The following is a 16,776-nucleotide window of genomic DNA, read 5'->3' on the forward strand; positions in this document are numbered from 1 at the left end:
TCATTAGAAAAAAGAAAAAGCAGTTGCGACACAAATCAACAAAGATCAACAAAAGAGACGACAGAAACGATTCCAAAATACAGTTTAAAATATAATAATATGTTCAAAAAAATGTATGGTAATTAGTTTGTGTTGTGGTTTTTCAATTCACGAGATTACAAAGAGTGAGTTTATAAGAAATTCGCTTTATGATAAAGGTATGGATTTACCAAGAAACCAAAGCCCCGAGCAATTTATTACGCGATCAGAATAAATTGTAAAAAATATATTAAAATTATCCAAAGTTATCACATGAAGTAAAATATAGTCTATATACTTTTTTAACAATTGATTTTATTCAAATAAAAATAAACATTCTAGAATTTAGGTGTAATGCAAATATTAGAAGGAGCTGCTGCTAAAAATATTATAAATATTGTAAAAAAAACGAAAGTTTGTACAAATAAATTATTGTGTGATATGAATAATAGTAATGCTATTTAATTGATATATAACTGATATATGTTTATCCTATTAATAAGGGTGATAAGAGGAATAAGGATTTAGTATTAGTTCAAATAATACATTAAGCTTAAGTTCTAAATTCATTGAATTAAATGTGTCTAAATCAATATGAGCTTTAGAAATTTGTAGCTATACTATATATATATATATATATATATCTGTGTTTTTTATAATAAATAATTAATCAGTAATGTTATTGTATGTTCGATTATAATTTCACTCTTAAAATATAGTTTATTTTACATTCTACAATATTTTTTACGGTAAAATATGCTAGTGATCATTTGTAGGCTATAAACTGTAGTGATTAATTGCTGGCGGTAAATTATGGGCGATAATTTTTTTTGGAGTCAAATGTATTGGACTTTATTAAATCAACTGTTTTATCCTTATCCGATATAAATCAGTAAAGCAATTTAATTTCATGATTTAACTTAAGAATATGAAGAATATTGGTAAAATAATATTTATTTATTTTATGTATTATGCTACAATCTTGTATATGCTTATTAAATCAGATAGTATTATATATTGTTTCAAAAATTATAAATCATATAAAAAAATTGTTGAAAAAGTATGACTTTCAAAATATGATATATCACAAATTTACGTTGCAGTATTTTAATATTAAGTACCAGAGTATAATAAATAAATATATAAATAGCGATAAATTATGAAAAGATAGACATAATAAAAATAGTATGGCTAAGAGAGTATTGTGAATTTAAGAAGGTAATTATATTCCTAGAATAATCAAATAAAAACGAGTGGAGATTTTCGTTATTGGAATAAAAATTTGATATTCCCTAATGGAATAAATAAATAAAAATGTAGATAGGTTTTATTTTAGAGATAGCGAAAATTTATGAAAAGATATATATAAAAAAAATTGTATGGGTAAGAGATTATTGTAAATTTATTAAGGTAATAATATTCTTAGAATAATAAAATTAAAATAATTGGGGAGTAACCGAAATGGAATAAAAAACACACATGTGTGCATTGAGGCATAAATTATTTGTACATTATTTCGTATTTTTTCAATTTTTCTAATACAATGTAAATACTTTTAGCAACTAGCTAATTATTATTTTTTGATACATTTAAGAAAATCTGTTACGTAATGAAGATTTACTTTTAATTTATTTAGGTAAAAAATATATTATTATTACCATTTCTTTTAAGAATTTTATTTACAAAGTCATAGGTATGGAAGATACAAAAGACAATAAAAAAGCATACTACTCGCAGGTAGATTATTGCATACATTAAAAATAAAAAAAAAATATATAATGCATAATACAGCTTTCTAAACTTTTATCTACAAAATATCGCAAATCTGATATTTTAAATATTTTTGATGAAATAAAAAAGTGACAATTAAATTATATTTAAAGCTCAATTGATATTCCACCAGCATCTGTTAAACAAGAAAGAGATTTTTAAGCTACATGCTTGTTCATTATAAAACCGAGTAGCATTGAAATTATATGATTTTTCTCCCGGAATCCTAGAAATTAAATATATAGGAAAAAACAGATTAGATGTTTTGGCTGCAAGTACACTTTCTAAGGTATTCAATATATGAACATGAAAGTACCCAATCAAGTAAAAGCTTCGTTTAAAAGATAACAAACTACTCCACGGATAATACGGATATAATCCGTACTTTTCTAGCAACTTTATTTTCTTTCCTGTGATTTAAGATAGAGTTGTATTCAAAGATAGTACGAAAAAGCCTCATTTTAGTATCATATATAAGAATAGTAGATCACCATGTCAGTATGTATGTATATAACGCAACCGACAGTTGGTTTGTTTTCATACATATTGTAGTGGCATGTGGGTCAATAGGGTACTTGCTAAAAAGAAATCTTCCTGAATCAATTGACCCAAAATCCCCGAAAACACACACAAATAAAAATACACTCCGGAACAAGAGCAAGTGATTTAAATGCGTTTGGTTTTGATCCAGAGCGGTCGTTTTCACTATTTACTATATACAACACCCTCATATACTGTATACATTATACACCATTGGAAGGGCCGTTATTCCGCCCTAGTGACAAAACGACCCTGACACGTCCTCATCGAGAAACCTCCGGAGGCTCTTTCAGAGGGCGTATCATTGTTTTCTTGGACCAGGGCCAAAGTTTCACTTCTCGCATTGCGATTTTTCACAATAACCGGATGCGAGCGTTTGTTATATACTGGCTTTTTATTCAATGTTTACACTGTGTGTATGCAGATGATATCTGGAACGTATTACAACGTTCGCCAAGTCCAATTTTATAATTTATGTACATTGGCACTGTGTACACTTCGAGAGCAATCTAACTATGTGCTCTTTAATTCGTTGCGCTGTATAAAAATTGAATAAAACAAAAAACAGCTTATTTACATGTATAAAATATTATATGTAACGTTTGGTTATTTTTATCGTACACGCATGTAACAGAATACGTTAATGCTTTTGAATTCAATTATTTTAATGAAGGTAAACACGACCCTCCGAAATGAAACCCTATTTTTTTATCAAATCTGTGCAATACAAATTGATAATAATATTAAAACAATATATACCACCAAAAAATATACTTTAAATGTTTATAAAATTTCACGATGAAGATTTAAGCAAAATACTTATTTATAATAATTTTTGTGATTTTTCCTGATTTATAATGTTATAATATGTATATTTATATTGGTTTTTTCAATAAAGAGTTATGTCAATATTTTTTGTTGTTAAGTCAATCATCTCCAGGCAGTACATTAACGAAGTTGTCAAAAAGAAATGTTTGTCTATGACATCATATTTATTTTGAAATATTTAGTCCATAATTAAAAAACCATAAAATGCCAAGAAGAAAGTAAAAGTATGCTGATATCTTAAATTCAAAATATCCCTATTTAAACACACAGATCGTAGCTCAACAGATAAAATCAGACACGCATCAAAACAGGTTATTAGAAGTGGATTATAAATAATAGTGACACATTGAAAGAACATAGGTCAAATTGAAAAGAATAATTGTATTAAAAAAGCACGTTATGTCTGTTAAAGTATTTAATGTGTAGCGTACTATAAACTTTAAACAAATAGGTAATTAAAACTAGCGTTGATTCAACATAAAATTGAATTTAATAAATTGTCGTATTATGGACTAGTTAGTGGTATAAAATACAATTTATTTGTAAGTAACGAAAACTCCACAAAAAATATCATATTTATTTTTATAATTGGTTACAATTTCTTCCTAGCGTATTTTTGTGTTCACTGTGAAGTTTTGATTGCTTTTATTATTTTTTTAGGATGCTGTGAAAAGCATTGCTTTTTGTTGTGTCTATTATGTGCAGCCTATGTTTAATAATAATAATGTGATAATGGAGTCATGAAGATCGATATAAAATTTAAAAAAATATATCATCAGCTTTATGAAGTGCAGTCGACCATTGCAGAAATAATAAATCTGTATAGACATCATGTTGGAGTAATGAAAAATATTTTTCTTAGCGGAAAAGACTGATAGATACATCATCAAAAGCTTCAGATACTGTCAAGAAAATTCTTCAGGACTAAAAGCAGAAGCTTTAAAATAGGGTGTAGGAATGGCATCCAAATATAGTTAATCAAAATCTTAAACAATAAACATGAAAAACCTGTAAGCAAAAAATTGGTTTCAATGATAAAAATAAATTGTGGTGTTTTTTGTATAAATACAATAATATCCACGAATTTCATTTTTTTTAATAAATGTATTTTTTGTCGAATGTGACGTTAACTTTTATGGTTTCCGCTTTGTATTAGCTAAAAATACTTTGATTTTGTAGCATTGGTCTTTTTTGTGTCTATTATGTGCAGTTTGTGTTCAATAATATTAATCTGTAGATGTATATTAAGCAGTTAATAATCAAAACTATGAAGTGCAGTTGATCATTTAATAACTATAGAAATTACATAGACGTTATGTTGAAGTATTAAATAATATGTTCCTTGGAGGAGGAGACAGATAAATACATCATCAAAGGCTTCGAATACAATCAATGAGATTCTTTAAGATTAAAAGAATAAGCTTTACCATAAGTTATAGGAGAGGCATCCATATATAACTGAAGTAAACATAGAAATTCTTTCACAAGGACAGTGAAGGTTTTTTTATATTTACTTTAGAAGAATTTCCTTGACAGTATCTGAAGTCTTTGATGATGTATTTATTAAAAATATTTGTAGTTGCTCCAACACGATTTCTATGCAGATTAATTATTTTTACAATGATCGATGATTGCACTTCATGAAGCTGGTGATATACTTTTTCATTTTATATTGTTTTTCATGAGTCCATTATCAGATTTATATTATTGAACATAGGCTGCACGATACCTTAAAAACAATGCCGCAAAATCAATGCATTTTACAGCTAATATAAATCGGTAACGATAAAAGTTAACGTCACATTCGACAAAAACACATTTACTAAAAATTTTTTTAGAAAACATCTGCGGTATAAAAAATGTAAGAAAATCACATCAAGCAATCTAAGACAAATTCATGGATGTTGAAAGTTTAGATTTCTAATTGTGATATTTTAAAACACAACATTAAAAGTGAATTTAAATTTCATCGAATTAAATGTATTACACACCTGGTTTTCTGATTAAAGTTTGCTATGATTTAAGGTTTCTACTATCCCAGGACATTTTATGAATCAAATGGGTGCATTATATGTGTTGAATACAACTTTAGTACATTGATATTTTTGATCTGTAGGTGTAAAAACTTCAAGCACCCATTCCTTGAAAATAAGCTGAATATCCCAAGTTTTTACTATGATTTTCAGTACAGTTTAATGTATTTAGTGCGATGGCAGCAACAATCCTTAAAATGTTATCTGAATTTTATCGTTGTAGATGTAGAACAAGACTCAGTTGTAATTATTAACCCCATGGTAATTATAGATTTGTGTAGGATAAATCACACTGAAAATATTAATTACTAAAATTAGAACGTAAAACAATTTCCTATACATTAATTGGACTAATTAAGTCAGGTGGTGCATCAGTTTGCAAAATCTCAGGCAAGTACAAATTTAGTTTCTTATGGGTAGAAGCTCTTGCGATTTATGTAATTTTGAATAAAGCGTGGATTGCTTTAATAACATAACTTTTTAGTCCTCTCTGCTCTGGTCAACGATACAAGATCAACTGCTTGGCGCGGCTCAAGACTTTTGCTGTCCCTGGCGCCTGGCGGAACAGTGGCTTTTTTCAAAGCACAAATAAAAAAACTTTTAGAAAAGCTAACTCCTTTAATATTACTTATAAGCTATATCGAGTGGATTGATTAGTTATAATTCCATAAAAAAAACATGCAGGTTAGTTTAGCACAGCAAAACTAACTGCAGCCAGATCCTATAAACTTGATTACAGAACACCGACCGCAATACCGTGTTTACATTCAATGCAATGTTTACAAAGCGTCCGTCGAGAGAAAACCCTCATCAAGATTTGTATTCTGCGGATTGATTAAAGAAAACCAAACCAACCCCAAACCCCGACTAGCCACCCCAGAAGATTTCCGTTTAATGATTCCGACGCGCACTTATCTCTCTTTTGTCGGAGCGAGCCCATCCCGGAAACGGACGGCACCCGGGCCAAAACAAAACTTATCTCAGATTACTAATACTAGCCATAATTCTCATTGCCATCGGTCGACAACAATCCGTTTGATTAATCCGCCCTTCGTTTTTGTGCTACACACACACAGACAAACGTCTTGTCGCATCAATCAAGCAGACACTCGGTCCAATGGAGAGACCTCTCTATTTCTGTGATTTTATGAAAAAAATATATGTGTTTGTGTGTGTAAAGAGGGAGTATAACAGTAATGGGGTAATAAAACTTAGTGTATTATGAACGTCTGCGAATAACGATTTGCTGAATCTTTTTCAATTGAGTGCCGAAAGACTTACTTCAAGCAATATCGTTATTTATATGCGCAACGAAAATATTCTGCCAAGTGATTGAGACTTTATTTTAGAGTGATTTTTCAATTCCTTGAAAAATCATTTTTTTGTGTACAAATCAGATATGAGAGAAAAAGGTTATGTTATATAATATAGTGTCAGATAGAAAAATAAAAATTCCATAACAACGTTGCTTAAGAGAATTTCTTTTATATACACGTTGATGCAACGTTAAAGATTACTATCGCAATATGAGACTCATAAGAATGACTAGTATTTATATTTCCTATATAAATACATCTAAGAATTTCACTACTATTTTACACTTAATGTGAGATATGTGCATATTTCGTAAAGCGGTAATCAATTGATACGCAACAGCGCCTACAAAGATAATTAAATATTCTTTATGAAAAATTCAAAAGCTAACTTTTAACACCCATCCTCTCGGCTAACGGCAATATAAAAGACAGCGGTTATCGAGTCACGGTTCAGCCGAAGTAAAAAAGTTCGATTCTTGTTTCTTTTTAATTAATTAAAAAGCCGTGCGTTGAGGGGCGGATTGATTTATTATCGTCGGGAGCTTTTTCTTTGTCAGACGAAAGCTCATTAATATTCCGAGCTTTTCATATTTTTCGATACACAATGAAAAATTAAAGTTTCGCCACTCCGTGCAAGTAAAGCTCCAGGGTCTCCAAAATATGACCCGTCAAACTTTTTGACAGCCTGAGATGAATTCATACATTTGACACTTATTTACATTTAAGATACAAATTTTGTAAAGAAATCTTTGGTTCATAATCATAAGTCATCCAATAAGTACCGTTATAAATAGTTTATTAATATGTTTTTTTTGCTAAATAATTTTTTTTTTAATGAACTGAAAAAATATTGCAATTTTCTTAAAAAAATAAATAAATTGTAATTTAAAAAAAATATATATACAATATGAACTTAGTTACAGACGGACAACGATAATTACAATTACACCCCTAATACCAATAATTAGTGATTGCGGCAAATGTGGGCGAGTACTAAGCCTCCCTTAGACTACTACGGATATGAAACGCTAAAATTAACAATTTCAAAACCTTGTATCATCAAGAACTTCAACCAGAGATTTTTAGTTGGTATTTTCCAACTATTCGAATATTGAATAAAAAATAATCGACTATTCGAATATATTCGTAACTTTTTCTCGGTTTTTACCGATAATAATTAATTTAATCTTCTAGTGCAAAAAATCAATTAATTGCCTGTAAAATAATATTCAATTAAAAAAAATATTATCCTAATTAATCAAAATTGGTAAACCCTTTTAATTTATTAAAATATGTATAACACAATACTGTGAAAATTACTAACCAGTGAGGGGGCAATAGTAAAATGCATAATTTAATATTTTACATATTTTTCCGAAAATATCAAATATAGAAGTAACTCTTGGCAAACATAAAGAATGCCACTTTTTTTTGATTTGTATAAGAAAAACAGATTATTATACAATTTTTATTATTTACCTATTAATAAATGTATAAGAAAAACAGATAAAAATACAATTTTTTCGAAAAAAAATAAAGGCACAATAGATTTTGGAGCGACACTAGTCACTCGGGTATATTGAAAGAAAAAATTGGTAATTTGTATATTTGAGCAACACAGGTTGCTCCAGTATATAAATTGTTTCATTTTTTGCAAATTTAATATAATTCGTATAGTTAAAAATCGGCCAAAAATTCGAATAAGCAAATACTCAAATATTTGATTAAGAACTCTAGTTTGTACTAACTCGAACCAAAAAGAGGCGCCAATCATAATCAGAGAAAAAAGATCAAGAAAACAGCCGCTTCTCTCTTCGCGTCAACCCTAGTCCAATAATTCAACGTCTGGAATCCAAAGTTACACCTCTTTTGTAGACAAATAGATCCTTCAGATGCATACACTTTGTCTTGTCTATAAATTTAATATATAATAAATAAATATTAAAGTAAACTACACTTGGACCCCCATCAAAATGAACAATTTTAGAGCTATCCAATTTCTTCCAAGAGTATCGAATTATATATTGTTAATTTCTTTCAAGACCCACAAAGTTTAAGAGACTCTGGTGTAAAATGTCGCTAATGTATAAGCGTGTGATCCTATTAAGCGGCCTATTACAATATCCGAGCAGGCGTATCAGTATTTGCACGCTCGACACTAATTCGCGTCGATAATTCACGGATTGAAATCACGTACACGTATATACGGTGTACGTTGTGACGTATCGTTAAACAAGAGTCGACGGCTTTCGTTCGTATGAAATGCGAACGTGATTGAGATATTGTTGCGTAAATACGACTGGATTGAGCCTGATATATTGAAAGTTTGCAATTATTCATGGTGGCATTAACACGCATAACTATGTGCTGCCTCACTATGAATGAATAATGTAGCACTCAAGTGTAAAATTTAATTATAATTTAGGTATAAAATACGTAGCAAAATCGACGCCAAATAAGACACTTTATTGATTATTAACCATTTGAGGAGTATCGCCGTACATGTACGGCGGTCGATATTTCACTACAACAGAGGTACCAAAGATAGATACATATAACTGAAGAAGCTTTATAAATATAAAATATTAGTTTTAATGTAATGATATTAATAGAAAATAACAGCAATAAATTAGAGTATGAAATAAATTATCATAACAAAAAATATTTGTATGAATTTTATAAAAAAATATTAGCCTCTGTATTGATACAAAAAAATATCACAAAAGCCAAATAATATAAAAAAATATTTAAATTAAATTAAAATGTTGAAATTAGTTATTAAAACATACTAATACAAAAAAGTAGTGAAATAAATCAAAACAATGATTTACTGTTAATTCTATATGAAATAATAATGAATATATAACAACAGAAATAAATATGCATAAATACGTACAATTTACTCACTCATTAGTGCTTATTAACAAATTAACAAATGTGTATAAATTAACTCACTACTCGAAGGGTTCATATTTACAAGAAAAAAAAACATTTAAAAAAAGAAGATAGTTTTATTCATAGTGGATGGCAAATTATGCCTTATTTTTTTTATGCTTGCAAAACTTTGTCCTTAAGCAGTTAAATTTGCGATGACTGCGGCATCACGACGGTGTCGTTTTTGGACGAAAAAAATTCAAATAGCCGTACGTTATCATGGTTCAAATTACAGAAGTTTCATACCCACAATTATGTTTGTAATAGTCTTAATTGACCGTGCCACTTAGTTGTAAGAATTTTAGTGAATTATAATATTAAATTCTAAAGAAAAAAACAGTAAGAAAAATGTTAGCATTTGATAGAATTTATTGTGCTTCTTGTAATCTTATCTTTTCTAGGCTCAATTTAGACAATTAAACCCTTGTTTCAATTTCATAATCATACAATTATGACGCGACTTTTATATAAAATATTTATGTTATTTTTCTAATGTGTATTTTATATTTTACAATTGGATATGCGCTTAATAAATTTATAAAATAAATCATAAAATATATTAATATGGAAATTTCTAGTTTAGAAAGAATATAAAATGTGTAATATAATACATCTAGTGGGAGCTGTAATGTATGGTAAATTATTTTTCCTCGTTTATCTTTAGTGCTTTCCGAACAAACACAGCTCGGCCATTGCGTAACTCCATATCTCGCGAATAAGGAAAGTCATGAAAATTGATTCGCTCGCATGTCGGAAAGGGTTGTTTTATTTTCCGGCCTTTCCCGGAACGGTCGTTCCGGCACCGTTCTCCCATTTCGCTCCCTGGAGCGAAATGGAGATTTTCTCCGAATGAATTTCCCGCTGCGACGGACGGAAAAACACAAATGCAACCGAAAGAGTTTTTCCGATTGCAATCGGGCGAAAATGGCGAGCGGCTTTGGGAAACTGTCGAAATCTTACAAGATTTGTCCCGCTGAGCGTAATAGGAATTCAGGCTCTATTTCTAAGGGTCAATCAGTTGGGGTAATGCTCTTATACCTATTCGATACTCTTTGAGAATAAGTAGTTTGTCGATAAAATCTACAAGAAGATTGAATTGGAGCTTTCCAGGTTTTATTCAAAATGTAAAACGATTTTTTATATTCAAAGTAATCTCTATTTATATTTTTCATCTTTCAGTCTCGAAAACATTTGAGAAATACAAATATTTTATCTACTACGAAATTGTTTCCTGATGGCAAATCAGGGGCGGATGATTGATAATACATATACGATATCTCCGAGATTCAAAGAAAATTATTACCGCAATTAGTGTTGAAATTATGCCGATAAATCTACCCACGAACGATAATTATTTTCTATCATAGATTTGCTTCCTCGATAGAAGCTGTGACAATATGTTTTTAGGGGTACAACAAGAGATAAACACCACATAACTCCCCTCCTATCCTTCCTATGGTCAGTCGATGAATTTAATTCAAGATAAAAATATAACTTATTTAATCGTTACGAAAAGTATTGACATAGACTTTTTTTAGTATTATGGACTTAGCCTCGATACTGTTACAGATACTGAAAATGTATACATACAAATGTGTTAGAATCTGGAAGCGAGTTTAAATTTTAACCCTAGTGTTTTTAAACTTTATCATGTCAGGGAGTTCATAATAAGTGATTATTATATAAACATTTTATTCTGATTGCTTACAGAAAATTGGTTTTCCTAGATTTTCTTAATCTTACTGATCAATAATTAAAATAAATTCAAAAAGTATCATAAACTATAATTTATTTATTTAAAAATATATTATAATATATTGCCACATATAAAAAACTATTTGCGTCTAATGGTTTTAAGGTAGCTTAATTATTTGCCGTAATTATATCACCTTTAACGACGCCGTAATTCGTGCGGTCCAAAGGGGAAACATTTACCGATTCAGGACTTCTAATTTACGACTCAGACCCATGGGCGTCGATTCTAACGTAAATATAACATTTACAGAGCGGAATGGCCCTTAGAATTAGAAGCTTACTTATATGGTTTATTTTCAACTATACTATATATTATTCAAAATTAACATAACAATTTTTTTATATGTAAATCTACTTCAAATAACATGTATTTTATTTTAGAAGATCAACTGCTATCTAAGTTCAAAATATTAAAACTAAACGTATGCAACCCATATCCAGCGCCATATTCAAAGACACTGCAAACTGGCGTATTGTAAAGAACGCGTATCAACAAAAAACAAAAAAAAAAGTGACAAGCGCTCCGCGTAACTGAGCCGAGAATCTTTGACGCCTTATCGTGATATATGTACATACTGAATCTACATTTCTACTTGATCATTTTAAGCAGCAGAAACGTGATGAATTTATGAAACGATTAAAGAAGAGTATCTACTTTTAAGATGAATTTGTGGCGATGCTAATAATCATTTGGAGCGCTATAAAATATATAAATGTTTCTATGAATTATATTTAAAACAATAAATAATTCAAGCGATTTCTTATCAAGCCTCAGTTACAGTCAAGTACGAGGATCATTTAGTAGTCTATTTTTCACTACAAGAGAAAAAACTAATGCTCAAAAGCTGCAACAACAAATTTGTTCATAACAATACAGATTCAGAAAATCCAAAACCGTTCGCAGTTTTTATACCGAAAAAGATAGCAAATACGAAACAAATATGACTCTCTGAATGGATGGGGTTCAAGTATGGTGCAGAATCTAGAGGTGCAAGGATTAGATTTTTTTGTTTAAACGTACTTTGTATAATATTAAGTAGTACTGTGTCCCGCAGTCTCCAAGTATTTGTCTTATGAATTTGGGTGATTGTTTCAGCTGAACCAAGTCAGACTGTCAAAGAAAAGCGGCTGGTTTTTTAAAGGCCGTCTCGGTCGTTTCAGCTAAGCTCCGCATGGTGCTTGTTTTATTGAACTCTTATTGAAAGCAAATTGCTAGTTCTATATGAAGCAGCAGAAGTGTGCAATTTAATGCTGCAGAATTTTGGTTTATATAACATTGAGTAAAAGTAAAAGATCAAAGTCTTTGATCATTTTGACTAATGTCGACAATTTAGAGCGGAACCAGACTCTTTGTCGGATGCTTAATATTTGTTTGCAAACATTTTTTTAAGTAAAATGTTAGTTTTTATGCTAATTCAAAGCAAATTGATATTTTAAAGCGAAGTTGCAAAATAAAGTGATCCATTACATATTTAAGATTGGAATAGCGTAATTCGTAAGGTCTAGCCTGGTAACCCTGAGGTCGTGGGTTCGAACTACAACAGCGGACTCGAATATTTGTTTATATAAATGCGGTAATAATTAAAACTGTCCTATCTCACACAAGTGACATATTTTGATAATAAATTAAAATTCATATATAAATTAATAAATTAATTTTTATCGCCGAAAAATGTCTGATTGACATACTCAATTTGTACAGATTTACGTTGTATAAACTTAGTATGTCAATCAAAGATAAATTACGCTTGTCAAGTTACAACACAAGATTAAAATTAAAATTTGACCAATTAAACCGATTTGGGGCAAAATCTTTTTTTATTACATTGATTATATCACTCTTTTAAGTTAAAAACTGCGTGACAATATATTTGAAATCAAGAAATATTGACAACGTCGTCATTCCATGGAATTCGTAATCTGGGGTTAGTACCTGTTCTAGCTCTGTCGTTGTTCAAGTTAATAGACGTCTGTTTAAATACGCCAGAATATTTGCATACAAATAAATGTAATTGACACAGATTATTTAGTCTTATTTTGACAACGATTATGGATAGTCCTGGCTAAATCTATGTTAAAAAAATAATTATAGGAGTTTTTGGTAATATAAATTAATGACAAAATAAATGCTATGAAAATGTTTTAGTATTTTAGATAAAAGATAATACATAATAGGCAATTTATTAAGACGTATTACTTATTATATTAAGTACAGAAACATTTTATTTAATTGACCAGAAAACTGGTAAAAATAAGCTATGAGTATTATTTTTTTAATTTTCTGATTATGGAATTAGACACAATTTTCATAAGCCGTGTACCCACTTCACGTATTATAGGGGGTTCCTCTAGACAACTGCTAGGTTCGTGGGCACAGTTCGCGGGACTTCAGACTCGTGTCTGGCGTGTCTCTTGACTGGTGTCGTTTATGAATCGCTTTATATTAGCTTTAATTATTAAATTAAAATATTTTCATACATAAGTTAAAGTATAAGATCTCAATGATAAGATTTATTAAAATTAAGAAATTTAAAAAATACTTGAGATTGGAACGATTGTCGTAATATTTTATTTCATACACAAGTTAAAATATAAGAACTCTATGATAAAATAAATAAAAAATTAGTGAAATACTTTAGATACTATTTTTTTTTAATTGTAACTGGCAATGTTTCCATGAAATAAAAAATACTTGAGGTTAGAACGATTGTCATAATATTTTATTTTGCAAGTTGAGGATATTTATAGGTCCATATATTCGTTTCATATTTGAAAGAATGCTCAAAACACATTCCATTTTTCATTTCATCTACCATATGTAATCAATGTTTTACAAATAGCAAAAAATAAACGATTCTTTAATTGAACCACCCATTTGAGCTGCCATATGAAATATATCTGCAAAAATCTATGGAATATATAGTCGAGTTTTAATTAATAATATATAAAAAAAACATACATTGCTAACTAAATTGAGCTTTTTCATCAATAAAATAATATTTTGAGTGTATGAGAATTACTATTGAGTGTATGAGAACCTTAAGTCACAATACTCTTATAATATAATTTGTCCATAAGGATCATATTTGTTTTATATGATATATTTTTAAACTTTGACAAACAGGAGATTATTATTACATACATTTTTTCACACTCGAATAACCTCGCGGATGCTGACAATATCCTTTTTTGTCATACACTCGGACACGAAAAACACATTTCATCCCATTCAGCGATTTACATGCGCATTTTTCACGCCATACCAGTTGACAAATATCCCGCTCCGATAACCCTTTACGGCAAGGTCGGTCACTCGTGAAAAATATCTACTTCCTCTCTGAGATTGAGTCTCGAAGAACACAGCGTAATGTTACATGGCCTTAATATCGTCTCATAAATTTGAAGCAATTCGTCTTCCGGGTAATGGCAGCAATAATTCATCGGGTCGCGGAGAGATTCATTATAGAGGGCCAAACCTTCGAACTATCATTGTTATTGGCCTCAAAGGCAATTTAGCATGTCCGGAGATAATATCTAAATAAAAAATATACATATTTTATAATAATATATATGAGAAATTTAGGAAAAGAAATATTTTTCTTAATACTCTTTAAAAATCCGTTTATTCAGAGACAATCTATCGATTAAAACTATATCTATAAAATCCATTTATTCAGAGACTTTAAAACTATATTTTTATCTGAATAAAGTCTATCTAGTTTATAACTAAAGTTATAAATATAACAGAAACATACTATGTTTATTCATCTGTATGTATTGTATGATTATTATTCCATGATTAAATTTGTAACAACAAAGGATTTTAAGTTTTTTTTCGATCAAAAATGCTTAGTGTATTCCCAGTACCATTATCTAGAAATGTCACAGGAAATTCCAACATGTTTCGCCCTCAGGGTCTCCAAAAAAATAAGGTCGTAAAATGCCAATAAAAATTTCATTTAATTCCGTGAGAACAACACAGTTATGGTCGTGTCGGAATTATTTCAGCGTTTTATTGTCCTCTCAACTGAGTTAACCCATTATTATTTTTATATATACCAATATAACCTAAAAAGCTATATACTTTCATGTCATATACAATTTTTTCGTTTATTAAATTCACCAAAAAATTGCTTGGCCCAAATGACAAGGTATCCATTAATAACCGATTGATTTGATCTAAACTTTTACGATGTCTGCCGAAAAGTTACGTATTGTGTCAATGTTGACATTATCGTTCAAAGGTGAGCTTTTATGGAACGAATTCGAATTGAAGCAAAGTTTTCAATCGATTTGTATGGAAAGTTTGCGATATTAATTTAAATTGCTATTTATTTGCTTTAAATTTTACCATATACCAAGAAATATCTCGCATTAATAAATACGTTAAATTAAATTCTTTGGAATAAGTTTTTATATAATTATTAAATATATTAATAACATACACCTATCGGTATAAAACTCATACTGTTAAATTTAAACTACAAATTATTAATTTTAGAAAATTAAAAAAAAATACATACATATAAACATGTTAAAATAATTTTATTTTATATTGACAGTAAAGTTATATATTTATTTTTTAGCAGATAAGAAGTCACACGCTGTAACAATGGCAGCATAGAGTTTAATTTAAACGCAAAAAGGGCGTATTACACAACTTAAAAATGCCTTTAATCATTGCATTAAAAGTAAAAGACTAATAGATTTTATCAGACTTTATTTACAAACAATAATGCGTTTCCAAACGAACGTTCATTATTTGTTGAAAAGTTGAACAAAACCAAACAGATTTAAAACACAAAGAAAAACAGATAATATTGTTTCAAATATATATCAATAACAAAGAGTCTGGTTCTGCCCTAAAAAATATTTTTTTCAGACACTAGTGAAAAACTTACTTCAGTCACTTAATTTATATTTACTATTTCGCTATAAGATAAATTAAAATTCCGCTAAATTTTAACTAAGGAAAGCTACGTTAAATCGGTTGAGAAGACCGATAAAATAAGCTGTTTTCCTACGACCTAGTCAAACTATAACAGTCACCTAAATCCTAAGAGCTCAACCCGATCTTCAAAACGACAGAAAGAATACATATTGCGGTATGTACGTTTATTTTTTTTTCAAGTATTTAATAATAATACAATTTTTTATACAGATTTACTAATCCCGATATCGTTTAATTGAAATTCCAAAATCCTAGGATTACAATTTTAACTTAAGATTGGATTCCTTAGTTAAAAGGATTCTCTATGAGGCGCTTGTGCGTTTTGAACTTTCGTTTAAAGAAAAACCTTAATATAGGAATATATTATGTTATAACAGACTTGGATTTAAAAATATTTACATTCAATTCCTTAACTCTTTGTTTTTACAAAATTATTAAGCCTCAGTTTAGCATTTTCCTCTCGTTTAATGGGCACAAATTTGATGCGGACTTGAAAAGTAAATTTGCAAAACTTTCTATGGGGAATATACAAAATACTACGTATATCCATTAGGGATTTCGTCGAGAGAATATTTACTTTCGCAATAATCCGCGGCGCGCGAAATTGACAATCTATTATATTCCCTTTTTT

At 29.3% G+C, this 16,776-nt stretch overlaps 1 protein-coding gene across 1 annotated transcript in view; it reads right to left on the reverse strand.

Annotated features, from left to right (window-relative positions):
• Positions 1 to 16,776, reverse strand: part of wry (delta and Notch-like EGF repeat containing weary) — a 236,044-nt gene that overhangs the window by 118,122 nt on the left and 101,146 nt on the right. The gene's annotated exons all lie outside the window — the stretch shown is intronic.

This window comes from Plectrocnemia conspersa, unplaced genomic scaffold (genome assembly GCF_051122295.1).
Source record: "Plectrocnemia conspersa isolate PC_06_02 unplaced genomic scaffold, ASM5112229v1 ptg000012l, whole genome shotgun sequence".
Lineage (NCBI taxonomy): Eukaryota > Metazoa > Arthropoda > Insecta > Trichoptera > Polycentropodidae > Plectrocnemia > Plectrocnemia conspersa.